The sequence below is a fragment of the Macaca fascicularis genome, chromosome 11 (genome assembly GCF_037993035.2).
Source record: "Macaca fascicularis isolate 582-1 chromosome 11, T2T-MFA8v1.1".
Classification (NCBI taxonomy): Eukaryota; Metazoa; Chordata; class Mammalia; order Primates; family Cercopithecidae; genus Macaca; species Macaca fascicularis.
The window spans coordinates 126,372,289-126,393,758 of NC_088385.1; the positions used below are offsets into that span (position 1 = coordinate 126,372,289).

The 21,470-nt window shown below is 44.7% G+C and overlaps 2 protein-coding genes across 16 annotated transcripts in view; one reads left to right on the forward strand and one right to left on the reverse strand.

The window, feature by feature from the left end:
- CCDC60 (coiled-coil domain containing 60) overlaps positions 1-21,470 on the forward strand; it is a 207,481-nt gene that overhangs the window by 38,505 nt on the left and 147,506 nt on the right. The gene's annotated exons all lie outside the window — the stretch shown is intronic.
- The window catches only part of LOC107126792 (putative uncharacterized protein encoded by LINC00269), a 214,597-nt gene continuing 205,391 nt past the window's right edge, over positions 12,265-21,470 (reverse strand). For 14 of the 15 annotated variants that reach the window (XR_012420739.1, XR_010579616.2, XR_012420738.1 and 11 more), the window contains one exon: positions 12,266-12,607. The gene's annotated coding sequence lies outside the window, so the exon portion shown is untranslated. Of the gene's footprint in view, positions 12,608-21,470 lie in introns of all 15 variants that reach the window. The other variant, XM_074008000.1, reaches the window with a different exon arrangement.

Genomic DNA, 21,470 nt, shown 5'->3' on the forward strand with positions numbered 1-21,470 from the left:
CCTGGGGCCAGTTTTCAAAATGAATCAAGTCCTCAGCTTCTTCCTGCAACAACCAGCCCGTCCCTCGAAGCTCTTAGTATAAAGTCTGATAAACGTCGAGCCACCTAATCGACTTGCCCGTCGTCTGTTTAAAAGACCTCTCCTGACTTTCCTCTGGTGAAAAGAGCAGAGTGGTAATCAGACAGAAAGGTCACATTATACCAAGAAATGTGGCTGCTGGAAGAGGGCCCACACACCCACGCCCATCCGGATTTGTGTGTTGGACACCTTTTCTCCTTGTATGTCATTAATAACAAAGAAAGCATGACCACATTGAGAGAAACCCACTTGCTAATACCCCAGTGAAGCTTAGCCCACTCATTTGGAACAGCAGAGGCACCCCTCTCTGAGCTGAAGATTGGGGTTTGCCAAAACCTGCCTTATACTACAAGGCTCTTCCTTGATCACTTTGATCCCTCCTGTCCTACCTTTCCAGGAATACCTGCAGGCATCCAATTAACCAGAATGAAGAAACAGGGCCGAGTGTGGTGGCTCATGCCTATAATTGCAGCACTTTGGGAAGCTGTGGCGGGCAGATCGCTTGAGTCCAGGAGCTCAAGACCAGCCTGGGAACCATGGTGAAACCCCGTCACTACAAAAAATAAAAAAATTAGCTGGGCATGGTGGCACGCACCTATAGTCCCAGCTACTTAGGAAGCTGAGGTGGGAGGATCGCTTGAACCTAGGAAATGGAGGCTGCAGTGAGCTAAAATTGAGCCACAGCACTCCAGGCTGGGCAACAAAGTAAGATTTTGTCTGAATAAAATAAAATAAAACAAAACAAAACAAAACTCAGGGGATGGTCCTAAGTACATAGTAGTAATCTCAGGATGCTGGCTTCGTCTGGTTCATTCCCAAACCTCCCTTAGGTGCCCATCCTTTAAACAGTGTGTCCCTATGTATTTCCAACAGTGTGGCTACTTTATAGGCAATAGTATAAGCAGTTGGGGCTGGAGTCATTTACCCATTTTGGAATATTGGGGGATGTTCTGTAGCTGCAGGGATTTAGGGCTAGAGAAAGGCGTTGTCTTTCTCTGGGCTGGATAGTTATTTGCAAGCTTCCACCAGACTGTGTGGATGGAGACTAAGCCCTCAATATTCCAACCCAGGCCAGGCACAGTGGCTCACACCTGTAAACCCAGCACTTTGGGAGGCCAAGGCATGCAGATTACTTGAGGCCAGAAGTTTGAGACCAGCCTGGCCAACATGGTGAAATCCCGTCTCTACTAAAAATACAAAAATTAACTGGGTGTGGTGGCACATACCTGTAATCCCGGCTACTTAGGAGGCTGAGGCAGGAGAATTGCTTGAGCTTGGGAGGCAGAGGTTGCAGTGAGCTGAGATCGTGCAACTGCACTCCAGTCTGGGCGACAGAGCAACACTCCAACTCAAAAAAAAAAAAAAAAGAGAGAGAGAGAAAGAAAAAGAAAGAAAGAAAGAAAAAAACATTCCAACCCAAGTCTCAAGAGACGGAGAAGTAAAATAAGAAGCCTTGTCTCTGTAACCACAAAAATCTGGTAAATTCAAATAATCAGTTCTGTTTTCTTTTTATTCTCACTGTTTACATGTGCAAGTAATAACATCACTACATTAACTCTGTAAACAGTTACAACATTATAAAGTTAAAAGTATCATTCACCATCATCCCAAACCAGTTTTACTCCAGAAGTAACAACTGGTCACTATAGAGTTATTAACTAACTAAATAGTTAATAACTAGATAGCTAATAACTAACAAAATAGTTACAAAATAGTTATTAACTATTTAGTGTGAGTCCTTCCATATCCCCACTTCTACGCACAACTAGTAGATGAAGAAATTTGGAATCAAACCCAGGAAAATTTGATTTCAAAGTCTCTTCATTTTACCTCTACACATATTTTTCTACACCGAATTTAACTGCTGTGTGAACACAGGCTCTTAAACCCTTTGCCAAGGAGCATAAGGAAGTGCTTGTGGTATGCCAGGCACGGAAGTGGCATCATTGTCTGGGGGTAAATACTCGAGGTTTGCCGTCTCATGCCAGGGAAATTGAGGACGCAGACACACAAGAAGTGAGTTTGAGAGCACAGTTTTCGTAGGTGACAGAAAGAGAAAAGAGAATAGCTCTGTGTCTCGCAGAGACAGAGGGGCTCCTGAGTGGGACTTTCAGCTCCATGGTGAAATATTTGCACAGCGTTTTATAGACAAGCTTGAGGAGGTGGTGTCTGATTCACACAGAGCCCGAGAGATTGGTCAGATCAGGGATGACGTTTGCATAGTGTGCAAAGAAGCTGGCCATCCCACCCCAATCTCTCATTAGCAGACGGGTTCTCTACCTGGCCGGCGCCATGTTGTCTGTTCCTTACTGTACGCGTGGTTGACAACGAAAAGGGAAGATGGAGCAGCCATGTTGAACATGCCTCGCCCTCAGGTAGCCTTTTCCTATTCACACAGCTGCCAGCATTCACCCGTGCAAGCTTCTAGCTTGCTTTTCTATGTCTGCAGCCTGATTTTACAGGCTGCTCTTTGTTAGAAAAGAAATGATCTGGGGGCTGCCTTTTATTAAAAGGGAAACCTTACCAAGGACTCCTTCACCCTCACTATCTGCCTAAATAATTTCTTTCTAGCTCCTGTATCGGCGCTAGACCAAGTACCTCAGTTAATCTTTACAGCAGCCTCATGAAGGCCAGTGTTATTGGTCCCATTTTTGCAGGTCCACAGACTGAGGCTCAAGAAAATTAGGTAACTGGTCATAGAGCTAATAAGCATCAGAGATAGGATTGGAACCCAGGTCTGTCTATGCTCTTAACAAACATGGCACCTGCCTCCCAAGACACAGCTGAAATTTGCTGTCCCTCCAACAGTTGTAAGTAGATTGCTGAAATTGTTTTTGTTTTTGTTCTTGCCAAGATCCTCAAGGCACAAGCCTATATAATATCACAGGCAAAGCCCTATGCACAGGCCAAGACTGACACAGGCTTGTCAAGACAGCAGGCAGTGAGCCAGACCCATAGCTGAAACCTCCGTCTGTACATGGTGGGTAAGCCACCCATCTAAGATGTTGATAACAATCAATGCTCAGCCCAGAGCCAACACATTCTGGTGGGTCTGGGACAAGAGGGCAAGGTCAGCAGACGACAGCTTTATTCAGCAGTTCTCCACTCATTCTGGAAGTCCCCAGCTCAGCCTGGCTTGGTTGTACCAGACAGAGGCCAATTCCAACATTGAAGGGGAGAAGAAAAAAAGAAAACACTAGGAGCTCATGCCAGACCTTTGCTAGGAAGCTAAAAATAGTTGTTGCTGCGGATGGCCACAGATGATGAAACACATATGCCAACATAATAACCGTGTGTAAAATCACCCCATGTGGGGTGTCCTCCAAACCACTCGCAATTAAGCTTAAGTGATGATATATATAGAACATCATTTTCCAGGTGGAGGACACTCAAATGTTTTGTGGCCTGGACACCCAGGAGATGTTGAAAGGGCTGGACTGGACCGAAGACCAGCCAGGGCTTGCATCTGGAGCCATTGGCAGCCTTACTGCCATCCATGAATGTTGACTGGGGACCCACAAGGCCCACAACACTGTTCTGCACTTTGTTGGGTTACAGGAACAAAAAGGAAGGATGCCATGCCATGGCAGAGGTGGGTAAGCTTCTTATCTAATCCTCATAGCAACTCTGAAATAGACACACTAATAATCATATAATGCCTGGCACAGAGTGGGTCTCAATGCAATGTTACTTAGACCCAGGGCTTTCTTGAAAGTATGTATGGTGAAATGTGCAAACAGATCAGATGGAGATGTAATTGCCATAGTCATACACAGTAATTCACCTGCACATGGTAATTGATGTGCGGGAGATGCTAACTATGGAAAGGTAATGACTGGTTTGAACTGATCCAGGGAAGCTACTGGAGGTAGGGTAACCCTTTGGCCATGACTTAAAAGTTAAGTAAGCAGAAGCCTGAACACCTTGCTTGGATATAAAGCAAAGCTACCTTTGAGAATTCCCAGCAGGTGAAATGCAGATGTTAATTACATATAGATGTGCATATACCTACAGATGTGTACAGTGGACAATCGAAAGTCAAGCCCAACTCAGTGGTTACTAAAGTGTTTGTAGGGGAGTGCAGGCAAGAAAGTATCTCAATGCCTCTATCTCTGAAACGGGCACAAATGGAATCAGACTGTGGAGCAGGACTGCAAGAAGTCTTCTAGTTCATGCCTCACACACACATTCTCTAGAAGATGACCACGTGTCTCAGAGACTTTTTCAAGATTTTTCAGTATTAGGTATAAATCCCTTGGATGCAGTTTTATTTTATATTCTTAAGAGGACAACCACAGTTGGGTGGGAACAGTCATATGTGCTAGAAGCAGCTCATACTGAACCTATTGTATGCATCTCCTTCCGACTCTTGGTCGGAATTTGATGATCTCATATTGGTAGAGTACAGTCAGCCATGATGGGAATATTTACACCATGGGAATTGGCAAACACTGTAAATCAGGGCCTTTCCTTCTCCCCTGGAGAGCAGATTTTTAAGCATTTGCCAGCGTTTGATGGGAAATGCATATCAAGAAAGTACAGTGAGAAACTGATGTCATAGTATCTCAGAGTTGGAAGGGATTTTAGGTCTTCTCTTACCAAACCTCAGATTTGGTGCTAGAATTCTTCTCCCGTGAGTTTCTCGAGGATGGGGCAGTTACTAACAGCAGATGGTGAGACGAGTTTTCAGTGTTACGTAGACGTTAACATGAAATCACATAGCAGAAAAGGTACTTGTTTTTAAATTCTCTTTTGTCCTTTTTTATTATGCAAAGGAGAAAGTCTCAATTTAGTGCTATTCAATCTTTAACACCTCTCTAAGGACTTGTTGCTCTTCCTTTTAACAGAAAGGGCAGGCCTCAGGCTCAGAGCCTTGTGAAGATTAGTGCCTAGCTGTAATTGAATAGCTTGTTTTGTTTTTATTGTATTTACTTTTATAGTTACTTTCTATTTGTGACATGCAAGAATGGCTTTCTTCCTACAGTGATAGTAGCAAGTTTTCTTTCTATCACGTTTCTAAAATTAGCTCGCTTAGAGACAAATATTAAGTAAGTTGTAATGAAAGTAGTGTAGAGAGATGGCAAATATCCTGAAGGTGGTTTGTGAATGACCAACGCATCCGGAACACAGATGTACCCTACGTCAAGCAGACTTTGCCTGAATATGCCCAGTGACAGAGAGGTCACCACTTGGCAAGGCACTTCTTCTGTTACTGTAATCAGTGAAACACTTCATTTGAATTAACAGGGACTTTTGTTTTCTTCCTCCCCATGACCACCACCAAATTTAAAGTGTATTTCCTACAATATTCTCATATTGGACCAAAACTACTCAGTCCGCAAGGTTTCTAGTTTCTATTCTTGGTTTGTCTTTGGCTCAAGATCTCCATTAATTGTCATAGGCTTCGGGTTTTTACGGTGAACTGAGCCATGATGACCTTGAAAGCCGAATTCTGTCCTTGATGTGTCAACATTTCTCCAGTCGAAGCTGTTCTCCCTATACAGGAGGAATTGGCGTCTGTGGTTACCAAGCCAAAGTAGCAGGATAAGTTGTTTCTCTACCTTACATCTCTGGAATTACAGTCTCTAGCTCCCTAGCTTTGTCCTTTGGAAAACCAGATCCTCAGTGTGATATCCTGATACTCAGACTCAGTGGTAGTAACCACTGCTTTCTACTGTGGCCTTCCTGTGCACCAGGCACCAAGCTGACAGCTTCCCATGCATTCTCTCATTTACACCTCATGACAACCCTGGTGCCACCTGCTATTGCCACCCCATTCTAAGGATGAGGAAGCTGGAGCTCAGAGTCGAAGTCACTCAAGGTCGCCTGGCCAGCAAGCAGTGCTGCAAGCTCATGACAAGGATTTCTTATCTCAGACCTTAAGATCCACAATGGAAAGTTGAAGCAGGTGACATGGGGAGGTGCCTGTGCTACAACCAGAGACCCTTTTTTTTTTTTTTTTTTTGAGACAGAGTCTCGCTTAGTCGCCCAGGCTGGAGTGCAGTGGCGCGATCTCGGCTCACTGCAAGCTCCGCCTCCCGGTACAACCAGAGACCCTTTAAGGAAAAGTCTTGTTTTCTAAAGTCAGAGGAATGTGCAGTAAGTGAGCACAAAGCAAGCTGGCTCTTTGCAGGCATCTGACACCTTCTCGTGACCTTCCTATCTTTATCATTAGTGCTTGAGAGAGAGAGATAAGGCGGGGCAGGGGCAGAGCCAAGGAGAAACCCTACTTGACCCTCATCCAGGCAAATGCATACCTTTCCTCTCTTTCCACAAACATGAAGCTGATTTTCATGTGCTTTAGCCACAAAACTTTTAGCCACAAAAACTCTTTCCCTTGTCAATGTTCAGTAATTAAACTTTTCTCAAAACCTGCAAATGAGCTTTATAGCAGTCTCTAGCATTTTACCATGAGGCAGAGATATGTCTTCCAGCCCTTTTTTTGACATTAATCCATTCAGCAGACTTGGCCTGATGCTCAGCTATGTGACAGCCAGCACACTGGTCTCTGCGGGTACAGGGAAGGAAGACGGGCACCAGTTCTGTCCTCTGTCTTCATCCCAATAAGTCCTGACACAGGAGGGGAACAGAGTAGAAAGTTCTGTGGGAGCACCTAACTGATGAAGGGGTGGAGGGAAAAGTGTTCCTGACAGGGGGAAAAGCATCTGTGAAGGCCCTGAGGCATGAGACAGCAGGAGCTCAAGGAGGCCCAGTGTGGCCTGTACCACTGGGCTGGCCCATCATAGGCATTCAGAACAGTGGGAATGAATGAACAAATGAATGAATGAATGAATGAATGAATGAGCAGAGTGTAATGGGGCACTCTGGGAGATGAGGATGGAGATGTACACTTAGGCTGATTCATGAAGTCTTTGAAGTCTGTTATGAGGAATTTTGACCTTGAGCCTAACTGTGAGGGGAGGTCATGGACGCATTCTACACAATAGTGATGTGATTGTATTTAATGCTTCCCCAAACATGCCAGGCCACCAAGCTGTGACTATCTCACCACCCACCCATCCCAACACATTCAGTGTGAATACAAAGCTTTACTTCTCCCCTTTTCTCCCAAAGAGATGAGTCGCTGAAAATGCAGCAGACCCAGGGTACTTGGAGATCTACTAATGGGGGAACCTCTTTGTGCTTGTCTGTGAGCCATGTTCTTGAAGCTGGTCTTGCAGGCATAACCCTGGGTGGCAACTGCACTGGAAATTAAATTAATTAAAGAAATTAAATAATTGATCAAAGATCTGGAAGTGATTGAATGAATGGAGATTTAAATCCAGATCTGGGCTGGGCTCAGTGGCCCACACCTATAATCCCAGCACTTTGTGAGGCCAAGGTGGGAGAACTGCTTGAGCCCAGGAGTTCAAGACCAACCTGGGCAACATAGTGAGATTCTATCTCTACAAAAATAAAATAAAAAATATATTATCCAGATCTGCTTTTGCCTCTATAGCATCTCTTCTTGGATGTTCTAGAGAAGTCTTCTGGCCACACCCATATTTCCTATTTCAGAGACAGGAAGCTATACAGACCACATGGTCCCACCCTCCAGGCTACAGATGACTAGACCAAAGGGACACACCTGATACAAGCTGAACCAATCAGATTTCCTTATCTGGAACTTGGACTTTGGACACTGAAAGACAGATCCAGATAGCCACAAAGTATGGAGATGAGGGCCCCATAAGCTCTAGGGCCGGGACAGCTATGATGGGTTGTGTGGGACATTAGAAGGAGCCAGCATAAAGAGAGAAAGAATAAAGAAACAGGTGTGCAGAAAATAGCATATCTGAGCATCCGTGCCCTTTTGAGAGCTCAAGAGACACAGAAAGTAGCTGAGCCTTCCTATCATTGGATACCATGAGATTTCCTACATTTTTAAAAACTTGAGCTGAATGAACCTGTTTGTTTCTGCCCACCACAGATCCCCAAATAAAACAAAATCTAGACAACACAAGAGACCTTCAAGAGGGCATGTTCATGAGATGGGTGAGGATGTTATAAGCAGATGAAAAGACTTGGGGTGTCCATGGATTTCTTGGTAATATCTCTGCCTAGCCATTTTAAAGAGACAGAGCTAGGCCGAGTGTGGTGGCTCACGCCTGGAATCCCAGCACTTTGGGAGGCCGAGGCCGGTGGATCACGAGGTCAGGAGATCGAGACCATCCTGGCTAACGTGGTGAAACCCCATCTCTACTAAAAATACAAAAAGTTAGCGGGGCGTGGTGGCAGGCGCCTGTAGTCCCAACTACTTGGGAGGCTGAGGCAGGAGAATGGCTGTGAACCAGGGAGGCGGAACTTGCAGTGAGCCAATATCCCACCACTGCACTCCAGCCTGGGGGACAGAGCGAGACTCCATCTCAAAAAAAAAAAAAAAAAAAGAGACAGAGCTAAGATATTCTGCAGCCAAGGGAGAGTGAAGGCAGAAAGGTGTCAAAGCACAGGGCTGCAAAATAAAAGATGCTTCATTAGGGGTTTGGCATCTGCTTCTTAAGAAAAGAAGAGGAGCACGGCTCAGGCCTTCCTCCTCCCCGCAGCTTCACTACTAATAAAGGCAGCTGGGTGATGAGTTTCTGTATCTGGCAAATCTACTTCATTTTTCGTCCCTCTGTCGACTGCAATGTAAGACAGCTCAAGAAGAAATTAATACTCGGAGTCAGTGTCAGCTCCACTGACAGCAGATCAAGGCTGAAAGACAAATTGCTCATCACAGTTCAGGGAGCCGGAGCTGGGAGAAGACAGACTTGCCATTCCCTGCGGGAGCTCCAGGCAGCTCCCACTGGTGGCTAACTACAAGGGACCCATCCTGGCTTCTGCCTACCTGTGAAGTTTGCAGGGAGCTGCAAGGGACTGGTCCTGGGGGAACAGCTTGTTGGACATCCTTGGGGCCCCTTAATGACCCTGTATTTGCAGCATGTCACCATGTCACTGGTATGACGAAGCCTAATGCCCTAGAAAAGCTATTTCTGTGCATCACTTATCACCAGCTCATTCCAAGTCATGGATTCTCAATTTTCTTTATGACACCTTGACCACTTGGCCATGAAGGATATTGTGTTTTGTGGGTTGAGTTCTGCACAAGCTCCTGACCAAACATTGAGTGGGGGGCTGATATCCAGCCCTTGCTAAACCATGTGCCCTGGCACGGGGCTGAATCCATTTGGAGAGAGGGTGGCTTTTTCTAATTTGCACAGAGGTGCTGCTTAGATTAATGAAGTCCTGGCAACATTGTATTGTAGAGCTATGGGCTTATTTGTTTATGGTCTGTGTCCCCTAGGTAGAATATTGACTCCTAGAGGACAAGGATTGTGCTGGAAATATTCCATTTGCCCCTTCAGAGCCACTTGCCACCCTTCTCCTCTCTGCTCTGTGCCCCAGGAGAATGGCAAATTAATGACCTCCCTTGCTATCCAGCCTCCAGTTGGATTCAGCCAATAGAAAACACTGCTAGGAGATCAAAGGTGATATGGTTTGGCTGTGTCTCCACCCACATCTCATCTTGAATTGCAGCCCCCATAATTCCCATATGTTGTGGGAGGGACTTGATGGAACATAATTGAATCATGGGGGCAGTTTCCCCCATACTGTTCTTGTGGTAGTGAATAAGTCTCAAGAGATCTGACGGTTTTATAAAGGGAAACCCCTTTCATTTGGCTCTCATTCTCTCTTGCCTGCTGCCACGTAAGACGTGCCTTTTGCCTTCCACCATGATGGTGAGCCCAGCCACGTGGAACTATGAGTCCATTAAACCTCTTTTTTAAAAAATAAATTACCCAGTTTCAGGTATGTCTTTATCAATAGCCTGAAAACAGACTAATACAAAAGGGTAAGGGGAGAGAAAGGTTGGAGTCTCTGTTCCCAGTCTCATTTTCGCTGCATGGACTTGGTTGGTTATGATTCTCTGGTCCTGGCTCCTGTCACACGGCATCTCCCTACCACCAACCTCTTCACTGCCAGTCACTGCTCCCCCTCTGTGCCCTTTCAGGGTGGTAACAGCTCCCTGCTGTTGCTAGCCCCAGGGGACTGCACTATCCCTTGTAGGGGGATCTTTGCAGTCTGTGCAAATAGTCCCTTTATTCAACTCCTCCTCCAATTGCCAATTTAAGTGTACCATCTCTTTCCTACTCAGAGCCCAGTTAAGATATAGAGACATTGCTTGGTTCATTGCTGTCCCCAGCTCCTAGAAGAATGTCCAGCACAGAGCAACCACTAACCATTCAACCATTTATTTGTTGAATGAATAAATTATGATCCCTGAAGGTGGCAAGCCTTGGTTTTTTATTGTTTTGTTAAGGACTCACTGGCATCCTCTTTATTCAGCCTTGCAGCTTGGCTGTTGGAAATCAGTCACGAAGACCATTCCTCCCACCTCATCTGTCCATGTTCGGGAGTCCTCAAACCTCCCTGTTCTCATTTATTTCAGATAACAATTAGACCCTGTCGGAAAAATTTTTCTTCTGCTTTTGCCCTGGGTAGTTTGCAGGGGTGGAAGGAAAAATAAGTGATACCCTCAGAAAAGCATCCTTTTTGATTCTGAAAACCAATGTTTTTCCTGCCATTCTTCTTTTCTTTACACCCATTTGTCAGAATCAGTCTCCTAAATTAGTGCTAGAGGCTGCTTGCTGACCAGGGTAATTCCACTCATTAAAAAAAAAAAAAAAACCAGTAACACAGTAAGCCCTCCAGAGCTGTTTAGTCTGGGGAGCCATGGTGCCGTTGCCCCAAAGGTGCACGTCTTTAGGGGTAGCTGTCTGAGGGCTGCTGGGCATAATGACCAGGTGGCAGCATTCCAGTCCTGGAAAATGTGTAGTATTTTCTCTCCAGGGTTTTGCAGAAATGACGCTGTCAGATAAAACAATGATTTAATGGCCACATGACAGGAGCCTTGAGACTAATGGTACCCAACTCAGAAAAATGTAGGAGACAACTGGAAGGCAATTACGAAACAGTCCATGCCTACAACTCAGTCATTACCAACCAAGCATTGCGAGGAAGCCTCTCTCCTTTGGAAGGTCAAATTCTTATGGTTCCAAGTGGTTGGGAGCAGAGCCGGTGCTGGAAAACACAGGGTGGATATTTCTATGGAGAATTCTCCAGAATCGTGTACGTCACACAGAGCACTCCATCCTCCTCCCCTCTTCTCCCCCAACTCTGTCTCTCTCTTCCTCTCTCTCTCCCTCTGTCTCTCTCTTTCTCCTCTCTTTCTCTCTCTCTCTCTCTCTCTGTCTCTCTCTCTCTCTCACACACACACACACACACACACACACACACTCCAATTTAAATGATTCAGCTCTTCCACTTTCCAAACCCAGTCCTCACAAAGCTTTGTTTACGCAGGCTAGGCAAAGTGATATTACCTACTTGACAAGTAGCTTTTGATTAAAAACACTGAACTCTGCCCGAGTAATTGTGCCACACACATGAAAATCATTTGAGGGCCTGAAGAGAAGTTCCTCTTTGCCCCCAGGAAACCTGAAATATTGTGTTTTTCTAAACAACAACCACCAAAAAAAAACCCTCTGTCTTGCATGGTTTGAACAAAACTTACATCTGTGCATTCTAGCATTTGCTAGATTTTTCTATAATGAGCATGTGGGCTATTTTCCAAACATTATCTTTTTTATGACAAAGCCATAAATTCACTCATTTGTGTTGCTAAAAGGACAAGTGACATACATAAAAAAGCACAAATTTCTCTTAACTCTCACCCACTGCCCATCTCCCAGCTCCAGAGGCAAATGCTTTTATGTATATGATGTGATTCCTCCTACCCCCTTTTTCTATAGGTATGAATGTGTATATATATGAATCTTCACACATTTTATTTTAAGGATTATTTTGTTTTTCGTAAATGGGATTATACCATATGTATTTATTTCACAACTTCTAAAAACTTAAATGTCTTAGAGATCTTGGAGATGTTGGGATCAGCACATAAAAATTTACCTAATTGCTGTTAACGGCTGCCTCAAATTCCATAGTGTTACTGAATCACAGTTTATTTCCCTAGGTCCCCTCTGACGCACATTTCAGGTTACTCTTAATGTCTCACGATTACATGCAAGGCTATAATAAAATACTTGTGCATTGCCTATTTGGGCACATAAGCCCCCATTTCTATGTGGGAGAGATAATTGTATCAGTTAAGATACTTTTGGCTGCAAATAAAAGAAGATCCCAGTGGCTAAGCAATAAGGGTTTTATTTTCTCATGTTAAGGTGAACTCTGAAGGTTAGAGCAACACAAAGATGGTTAATTCAGCGGCTCAATGTCTTCATCCTGGAGCTAGGCGCTTTCTTTCCATCTTTCTGTTCCGCTTCTCTCAGAGAGTTGGGAATGCCTCCCAGAGGGATCACATGATGGCTGGAGATGTTCTAGGCGGCATGTGCAGACATGCCTCTTCAGCAGTCCTCGGATCCCCTTGGCCAGGATTGAGCTGCAAACTCACACATACACCTGCCACTGGCAAGAGGAATGAGATGACCGTGACTGTCATGGACCGATTGTGATTCCTTCTCTTGTTCTTGGAAGAAGAAAGTGAGAGGAAACAGATTTTATTAATCAAATAAACCTCCAGAAAATTTGTCCCAAATCACAGCCTACTTGAATATCCAAGTACCAGTTACTTCACATCTTCATCCACTCTTTAATAAGGCATTCAACTTTCTGCCAGTGTGACGGGCGAAGAGGACATCTTGTTGTTTTCTTGTACTTACCTGATTGTCAAGATTGAGGATCATCTATGTATATTCATTGTTTATTTATATTTTCTCTTTGGAGAGTTACCTGTTTGTATTATTTGCCCTATTTTCTCTTAGGCAGTTTGCTGCCTTTTCATTGATTTGCAAAGTTTCTATATGTACCTCTTGGAAACACATATAATCAAGACATTTTAAAAGGTTCTCAAGAATAAACACTTAAATTATGTATCTTTGTTCTTACTTTGATTCTCAAGTGTTTCTGTAACAGTTTGGGGAGCAGAAGAAAATCAATTTCATGGAATAGGTTGTGGTGACATGATTTCTAAATGGTGTGCTTCAGAACAAAAGTTCCTAGACAGATGTTAAAATGCAATTGGAAAACACTGCATAAAATCTCCTACTTTTAGAGTGTCGCCATGTACAAACAGCATAGGGATCAGCTCTGTTTTGATCATGACCACTACCTTCCTTGTGAGCTCATACCATCATTTGCCCTCTCTGAGTCTTACTTCACTCATTGTAAAATAGTCCCCCCTCTTGGCTCTTCCCATGCTCACGCACATTCGTGGCTTCCCACAGTAGCACCTGTGGCTCTCTGTCTGTGGTCTGGGGCAGTTCATAAGGGACAAGAAGGCAATGCCTTAAGGAGCATCCCTCTACCAATGGCAGACAAATGATAACAGATAAGTACCTGAGTTGCCTTGCCTTCAGATGCAAGAACTCTGAGACATCTTCGATATCAAGAGTCAACAAACTACAGTTCACCAGCCAAATCTGGCCCATGGCTTGTTTTTATAAATAAAGTTATATTGGAAGACAGCCACGCCCATTTCTTTACATATGGTCTACGGTTGCCTTCATACTACAAGGGCAGAGTTGTACAAGCGACTGTATACCCCCCAAAGCCTAGTATTTATGGTGTGGCCCTTTCTAGACAAGTTTGCTAACTCCAACTCTATATTATTCCCCTGTGGTGCCAGCAGGGTTGAGCCCCAAGTTGCCCATAGTGGTCACCTGCTTGCTCATTAACACACCTTCCTGTCCTTGTCCCACTCTCCTATGGGGGTTTCCCAGGATCACCTCCCAAATACACTACTTGTGCTCACAAAGCTGTAACATGCTAGACTTAGAAAAGAAGTCTAGGCTTAGAAAAGAAGCAAGTAGAGTGGGAAATGGCAGGGGACTGTAGACCATGGTGAGTCTGAGCCCCTGAGCCCCAGACCCAAGGCATCTTTAGGGTTAGCCCCCCCCCACCTCCCATCACTTCCACAAATCACCACCAAGACACAGGCATGCACACATGCACACACATACACAGAGCAAGCTTGCCATTCATTTGGGTAGTGGCTTTGCACACGTTACCATTAGTGGCTGATAAACTGAAAACTAAATGGAAAATGCAAATGGAAGACAAAGATGCTTTTCTCTTCTCTGCATCAAGGAAAACACCTTGACTCCTGGCCGGTGTGTGACCACATGAAAGAAGTAGACTTTCTCCAGAGGGAAATATGTCTGTTTAGTCTGTAATGATGCATGTTTTCATATATAAAATAAATAGGTCATCAAATATCTCTCCTAAGGGGGGAAAGGCTCCTAACATCTCACTGTTACATGTAATGCTACCATAATGCCACTCTCAAATCATAGAGGACAAGGCTTCAATATACCTCGCATCTTCCCGCCTCCCGGCATTTGCACAGGCCATTCCTGCTGCCCAGACCATTCCCTTAATAAACACACTTTTGTCCTTTTTGGGGTCTGTTTAGATACCACTTCCCCAAAGACACCTTCCCTAATCCTCCCTGCAAGTTCTCCCCGTCAGTAAGCAGATCAGGGCCCTGTAACAATGTGTTTGTTGTGCTTACTAAATGTATCTATCCTGGTACTCACTATAATAACTAAATAAATGTTTATTTAATGTCTTTCTCTCCCACCAGTCTATACATCACATCTCTCATGTTTACAGTCATAGCCCCAGTACCTGACATTTACTGGATAATCAATATATTTTTTAAATAGATGAATCAGTGAATGGGTGAATGAATGAATGAATGGACAAATGAATGAATGTGGATGGACCCCTCAGAGAATCCAGTGGCCATTCTTTCAGCATAATTATGCCAAGATGAGTTCTTTGATGACCAAAAGAAGCTCTCTGCTTCTCAAATTCTAATCTGCAAGAGGAATCACTTGGGAATCCTTGTGGAAATGCAGATTTGAACTCAGCAGCTCAAAGTAGGGCTGATACTTGCTTTTCTGACAAGCCCCTAGGTGACACAGATGCTTCTAGTTCCCGAGTCACACTTTGAGTAGCAAAGGAGTTAGATGATCTTAAGCAAGAACAGTGGCAGGTGCATTTATTTTTAAAGAGCTCATTCCTTTTGTCTTCACTGACATTTATTTTTACAAAAGTTCTAAAACGCAGCAATGCTTCCAGGCGGGGCAGCCACGCCACTTGGCTTAATTTCCTGCTGTTTAACCACAGGCCAACTAGTCAGACCTCAGTATACATTCAGAATTTTGTGTGATGCCATTTCTCATTTTGGATTAGGTCTTGACCACGTTCCTCAACAAAGCACCCAGTTCTGCATGACTTTACTTTTTATAAAAGGTGAGGGGAAGATGTGAGGATGCTGAGATGAACCAAATTCAAGACGCATCAGAAAATGGACTCTTACCCACATGTCTCTGAGGCTATTCCGAGTTCCTCTAAGCCACAGTGGGACCAGCAGCACCTACTGTCACCATTCATGCCAGTGTGACTTCTTTTTCCAAGTATGTGTCTATGTGTATGTGTGTGTATGTCTTTTCTTAAAACGCCATCCACGTCTGGGTGCTTTCAGTACTCAGGATATTCTGAGCTGCAGATCCTGAGGACTTCAACACTAACCATCAAATTGCTGAAATACCAGACAAGGCCTCAATGTCTTAGGCATAATATAACATGGATATAATGTTAGAACTTGGGCTGTAGCCTCAGAATGATCTGGATTGGAGAGCCACCACCCATACCTCATAGTTATGTGCGTTTGGGCAAATTACTTGTCCCTCTTGGGCCTCAGTTTCTGCCTCTGCACAATGACAGCAATAATAACCTCTACCCAAAAGGGCTGTTGTGAATGTCAAACAGAAAAATGCATGTAATGTGCATGCCGCGGAGTAATGTGCATGTAACGTGATACTGCGGTGTCTGGCACCTAGCAAACGAGAGCTATCGTTATCAGTGTTATTACTGTTGTTGTTGGTACTCCTACAGAAAGCTAAAAGAATTTTGTTGTGTAGGTTGACAGGGCTTTCCTGTATTAGAATTAGGGAAAGTCAGCCGGGCGCGGTGGCTCCAGCCTGTAATCCCAGCACTTTGGGAGGCCGAGACGGGCGGATCACGAGGTCAGGAGATCAAGACCATCCTGGCTAACACGGTGAAACCCCGTCTCTACTAAAAAATACAAAAATCTAGCTGGGCGAGGTGGCAGGCGCCTGTAGTCCCAGCTGAGGCAGGAGAATGGCGTAAACCCGGGAGGCGGAGCTTGCAGAGATCCAGCCACTGCACTCCAGCCTGGGCGACAGAGCGAGACTCCGTCTCAAAAAAGAAAAAAAAAAAAAGAATTAGCGAAGGTCCAGTATCTTTTTCTTCCCTCTGAACCCTGTAGAAATGCTTGGTCTGAAGTGGCCACCTTCTGGAAGCCTTCTGCAGTGGGGTCCCGCAGCATACCAGTGAGTCGTGTGGCATATCTGAGTGCTCGAGACAGCTGTGCATTCTACTGGTTTGCTCCCCTGTGCAATTCGGTGTGCAATATTGCAGAGGTCAGGGGTCAAAACCCAGGACAGGGCTCTGGAAGTATTCAGCTATCTGTGATTATAAGACCAGCCAACTCAGGCCCCCTCAATCATAAGTAACATAAACCCTTTCAGAGATCAAGAGAGGGGGATTTATTCTAGAAACAAGGGGTGTCCTGTGGAGTTCAGAGGTAGGAGCTGCTGTGGGACCTCCTAGTGGAGTGGTCCCAGGACCTAGGATATCATTGGCCTAAGATATCCATCACTTCATCTTCCCCCAGATCCACCCTCCGTACCCCAGCAGACATGGAAGAGGGTGCAGCTACTCACGGAGACCCTGTTTCTCTGAGAACTGCCTCCCATTGGACTGTAGCCAACTTTGAACTAAGTGACACAGCTCCACTCTCTTCACCTCTGCTGTGAAGAGAAGTGGACACTTGACCCAAGCTGGACCAATAAGATTCTTCCCTGAGAGTTTGGAATTAAGGCTGAATTAGTCCTGGCTGGTTTTCTCATCTGTAAAATGGTGATAATAATAGTAACATTTTTCTAGTAGAGTTGTGATGGAGATCAAATGAGAGATGCCATGTCAAGTTCTTACCCAACACAGGACGCATAATAAGCACTCAGTAAAATGACTGTTATGACCATTGTTATCCCCAATACCAAACACCATAGCATAAGGCCTAGCACAAAGTGGTGCTCAATAAATATTCATGGGATGAATGAATCAATCAATCCGGGAATGCCACAGGCTGCAATCAGCCATGCAAGTTGATGCTCAACCATAGCACTGCATGGACCACATGTTTGTACAAAACCTCTCTCTGAAGAACAGTAGACTTTGCCTCCTAAACAAAACCAAGGTGAACATCCTGACCCTGGGTCTCCTGTTTGTGAGGTGCAAGTGCTATATAACAGTTTTGTGGCCAGATGCGGTGGCTCATGCCTATAATCCCAGCACTTTGGGAAGCCAAAGCAGGAGGATTGCTTGAGACAAGGAGTTTGAGATCACCCTGGGCAATATGGCAAGAATCCATTGCTACAAAAGTACAAAAAAAAAATGAAAAAATCAGACAGTCATGATGGCACACACCTATGGTCCCAGCTACTTAGGAGGCTGAGGTGAGAGAAACACTTGAACCCATGAGGTTGAGGCTGCAGTGAGTTGTAATAGCACCACTGCACTCCAGCCTGGGTGACAGAGCAAGACCCTGTCACAAAAAAGAAAGCATTCTGAGGGTTGCCAGGTACTCATAATACATTTTACAGCTCATTAAATCTCTAGTTAGACAAACTCAATCATGTGTTTTTGTTAAAATGAGATTTGGGCCATTTCAAAGATTTCATTGTGCAGGAAATATGGTTTAAGTTTTCCTTGGAAAGGGAGGAGGGGGAAAATGCATTTCACAATAGCATCCAAGAGTTCCACAGCGTATTTCTGATTTTATACTTCCTGCAGTCATTCTCTCTTTCACAAATGATTCGTTGTTTTGCTTTCACTGCTTCCGAATAGTATTTATTTTGTCTGCATCTCCACCTACACCCTAGGCTCAAAAATGCACATCCTGGAGATTTGTACCTGCATTAAACAGGGAGCATGTTTATATTTTTAAAATGTAGCTGCAGTAAACAACTTTTGAAATGTACATGGAATAAATGCAGACAAACATGCTTAATCAACTCGCCCTTGGAGAGAAAGACACAGGGAAAGCTTTGCAAATGAAATTTTCTCCCAGTGGCTTAGAAAAGAGCCTTCAAAGTGGCAACTCGTGCCCACACCTGGACAGGCTTCAAGAGGAAAGAAATATCAGTCTGGAGCTTCCTGCTTTTGTGTGACATTTTCAGTGAAGGGATAGAGCAAAGAAATAAGGATTCATTTAATAAATGACACAAGGTCAGATGACCTCTTCTGGTGCAACCGGGCTACAATGAAGCCACCAGACTTTAACCAGCACCTTCAGAAAGTGAGCACTCACACACACCACCTTTGGTGTTGTAAAACAGTGTTTAACAGCCCTGATCATCTTGAGCTTAAGCATTTTAGAGTCTCAAGATGCTGGAACTATGACAGGCCCTTAATAGGCCCCCAGAAAATATTTGTGGATCTACTAATCATCATGCTAGATAAAAAATGACAGATTCCATTTACCGATAGCTTGCTACATGCCAGGCATTCTGTGTTCACTAAGTTTAATTGTTACAACTGTACTGCAAAGCAAGTATTGTTATAAGCACCTTCACCATAGTAGAAATGAGAATGTAGAGGCTCAGATAAAGGACTTGTCCAAGGTCACTCCACCGGGCAGAAGATTTGAAGCTTGAAGATTTGAAACTTACGTCTGTCTGATACTAAAATCCACATTATTGTTCTTGTCTCCCCAACGTCTCTCCTTTTTCTGCTTAAAAGCATTTTCCCTAGTTCCTTCTACCTGTTACAAAGGAAACAGGGGGTAATTTCATGCTTCAAGGGCTCTGCATGCTTAGCGTCCATCCACCATGTGGTAGTCCAGGCAGGGACACCATGCTTCCGGCAAAGCCAAAGGAGACCTCTCATTGCCCCCCAGGCATCCCCTAAAAGCACAGTTGAACTTTCTAGTTACTCCCAGAATGAATATCCCCCTGAATATATAGAAAACAGTAATCCTCATGGGTGACCGAGGCATGGCATGCATGACCATATGGGCAACTGGTGTCCCCAAGACTGAATAGGAAAATTGAATATCTTTGTCTTTCATGTCCTTTTTGTCCTTGCCACCTTCCAGCTGTTGCATCTCCTGTTAAATAATGTCATTTCCCTCCAACTTTCATTTAGTCAAGCAACAAACACTCATTGATCCCTTACAAAGACAAAACCAGCTCTGATCTCAGGATCAGACCCCCACCTGAATAGAGGCAGATGCATAAAACAAGTAACTTTAGTGCATGAGCTCAGTGTTCCAAGAAGAGAGACTTGATCAATATGCTCTGGAAACACAGAGAAGCATGACTAACTCAGCCAGTGGAGGGAGAACTGAAGAAGGGGGTGCTTAGGAAGGCTTCATAATGGTGATGATATTTAAGTTGGGTCTTGAAGGATGAGTAGTTTTCCAAGTGAGAGAAGAGAGAAACAGCATTGCCTACAGAAGGTATAACGTGTTTCCAGGAGCTCAGAGTGTTTCAGACGTATTCAGAGTAGCTGCAGAAAAAAGTGTGTGTCGGCAGAGGTGCAACCAACAGATGCAAAGTCATGAATGACTCTATAGAACACCCTGAAGAATTGAGGCTTTGCTTTGTGATCCATGGAAGCCACTGAAGGGTCTTGAGCAAGAGCATGCGTATCAGAGAATTCTTGCACCACTATAAAGAAATACCTGAGACTGGGTAATCTATAAAGAAAGGAGGTTTAACTGGCTCACAGTTCCACAGGCTGTACAGGAAGCATGATGCTGGCTTCTGGCAAAGGGAAAGCAGGCCTGTCTTACCAAAGGGGGAAGGGAGAGAAAGAGGGGAAGTGCCACACACTTTTAAACGACCAGATCTTGTGGTAACTCAGTATCACAAGAAAGGCACCAAAGGGGAAATCTGCCCCCATGAACTAATCACCTCTCACTAGGACCCACCAACATTGAGGATTACAATTTGACATGAAATTTGGGCAGGGAGAAAGACCCAAACCATATCAGCATGGTAATGAGTTTCATTCTATAGAAAGATGGTATATTAGTTTTTAGGGCTGCCATAACCAGTGATCACAAATGGGTAGCTCAAAACAACAGATATTTCTTCTCTCCCAGCTAAGAGGTAAGAAGTCCAAAACCAAGATGTCAGCAGGGTTTGTTCCTTCTGGAAGCTCTCATGTTCCATGCCTCTCTCCCAGCTTCTGGTGGCTCCTTCAATTCTTGGTGTTTCTTGGCTTGTAGCCTCATCACTCCAGTCTCCACTTCCATCTCCACATGGCATTCTCCTTCAACATGTGTCCTTTTCTATTTTTGTTTTTGAGACGGAGTCTTGCTCTGTTGCCCAGGCTGGAGTACAGTGGCTCGATCTCAGCTCACTGCAACCTCTGCCTCCTGGGTTCAAGCGATTCTCCTGCCTCAGCCTCCTGAGTAGCTGGGATTACAGGCGCCCACCACCTCGCCTGGCTAATTTTTGTATTTTTAGTAGAGACTGGGTCTTACCATGCTGGCCAGGCTGGTCTCGAACTACTGACCTCAAGTGATTCACCCGCTTCAGCCTCCTAAAATGCTGGGACTACAAGCATGAGCCACTGCACCTGGCCTTATCCTCTCCTTTTCTTGTAAAGACACCAGCCATCTGACTTAGGGCCTAATTTAGTATGACTTTTCTTGACTAATTACATCTGCAAAGGTAATATATAAGGTCCCATTCTGGGTGGATGTGAGTTTCAGAGGGACACTATTCAACCCACTCCAGATTGTGTAGAGGTGAGAGTGGTAGTGGGAACCTAGGAGACCAGCTGGAAAGCCAGCCCCACAGAGGGGAAATGGGTCATGGATGCAGCAGTGGAACAGTGACCCACTGTCATACCAAGGACTTTGCATGGGCCCTTTCCCAGAAAGAAGGGGGTCATAATGACACAGCGAGTCCCATTAGAAGGGACCTCAAAGATCAAATTGGGCCAGGCACGGGGGCTCATTCCTGTAATCCCAGCACTTTGAGAGGCCGAGGCAGGAGGATCACTTGAGGCCAAGAGTTTAAGACCAGCCTAAGCAATATAGCGAGACCCAGTCTCCACAAAAAAATTTAAATAATTAGCCAGGGGTCTGGTGTGTGCCTGTGGTCCTAGCTACTCAAGATACTGAGGCAGGAGGATCACTTGAGCCCAGGAGTTCCAGGCTGCAGTGAGCTGTGATGGCACCACTGCCCTCCAGCCTGGGCAGCAGAGCAAGACTCCATTCCTTTAAA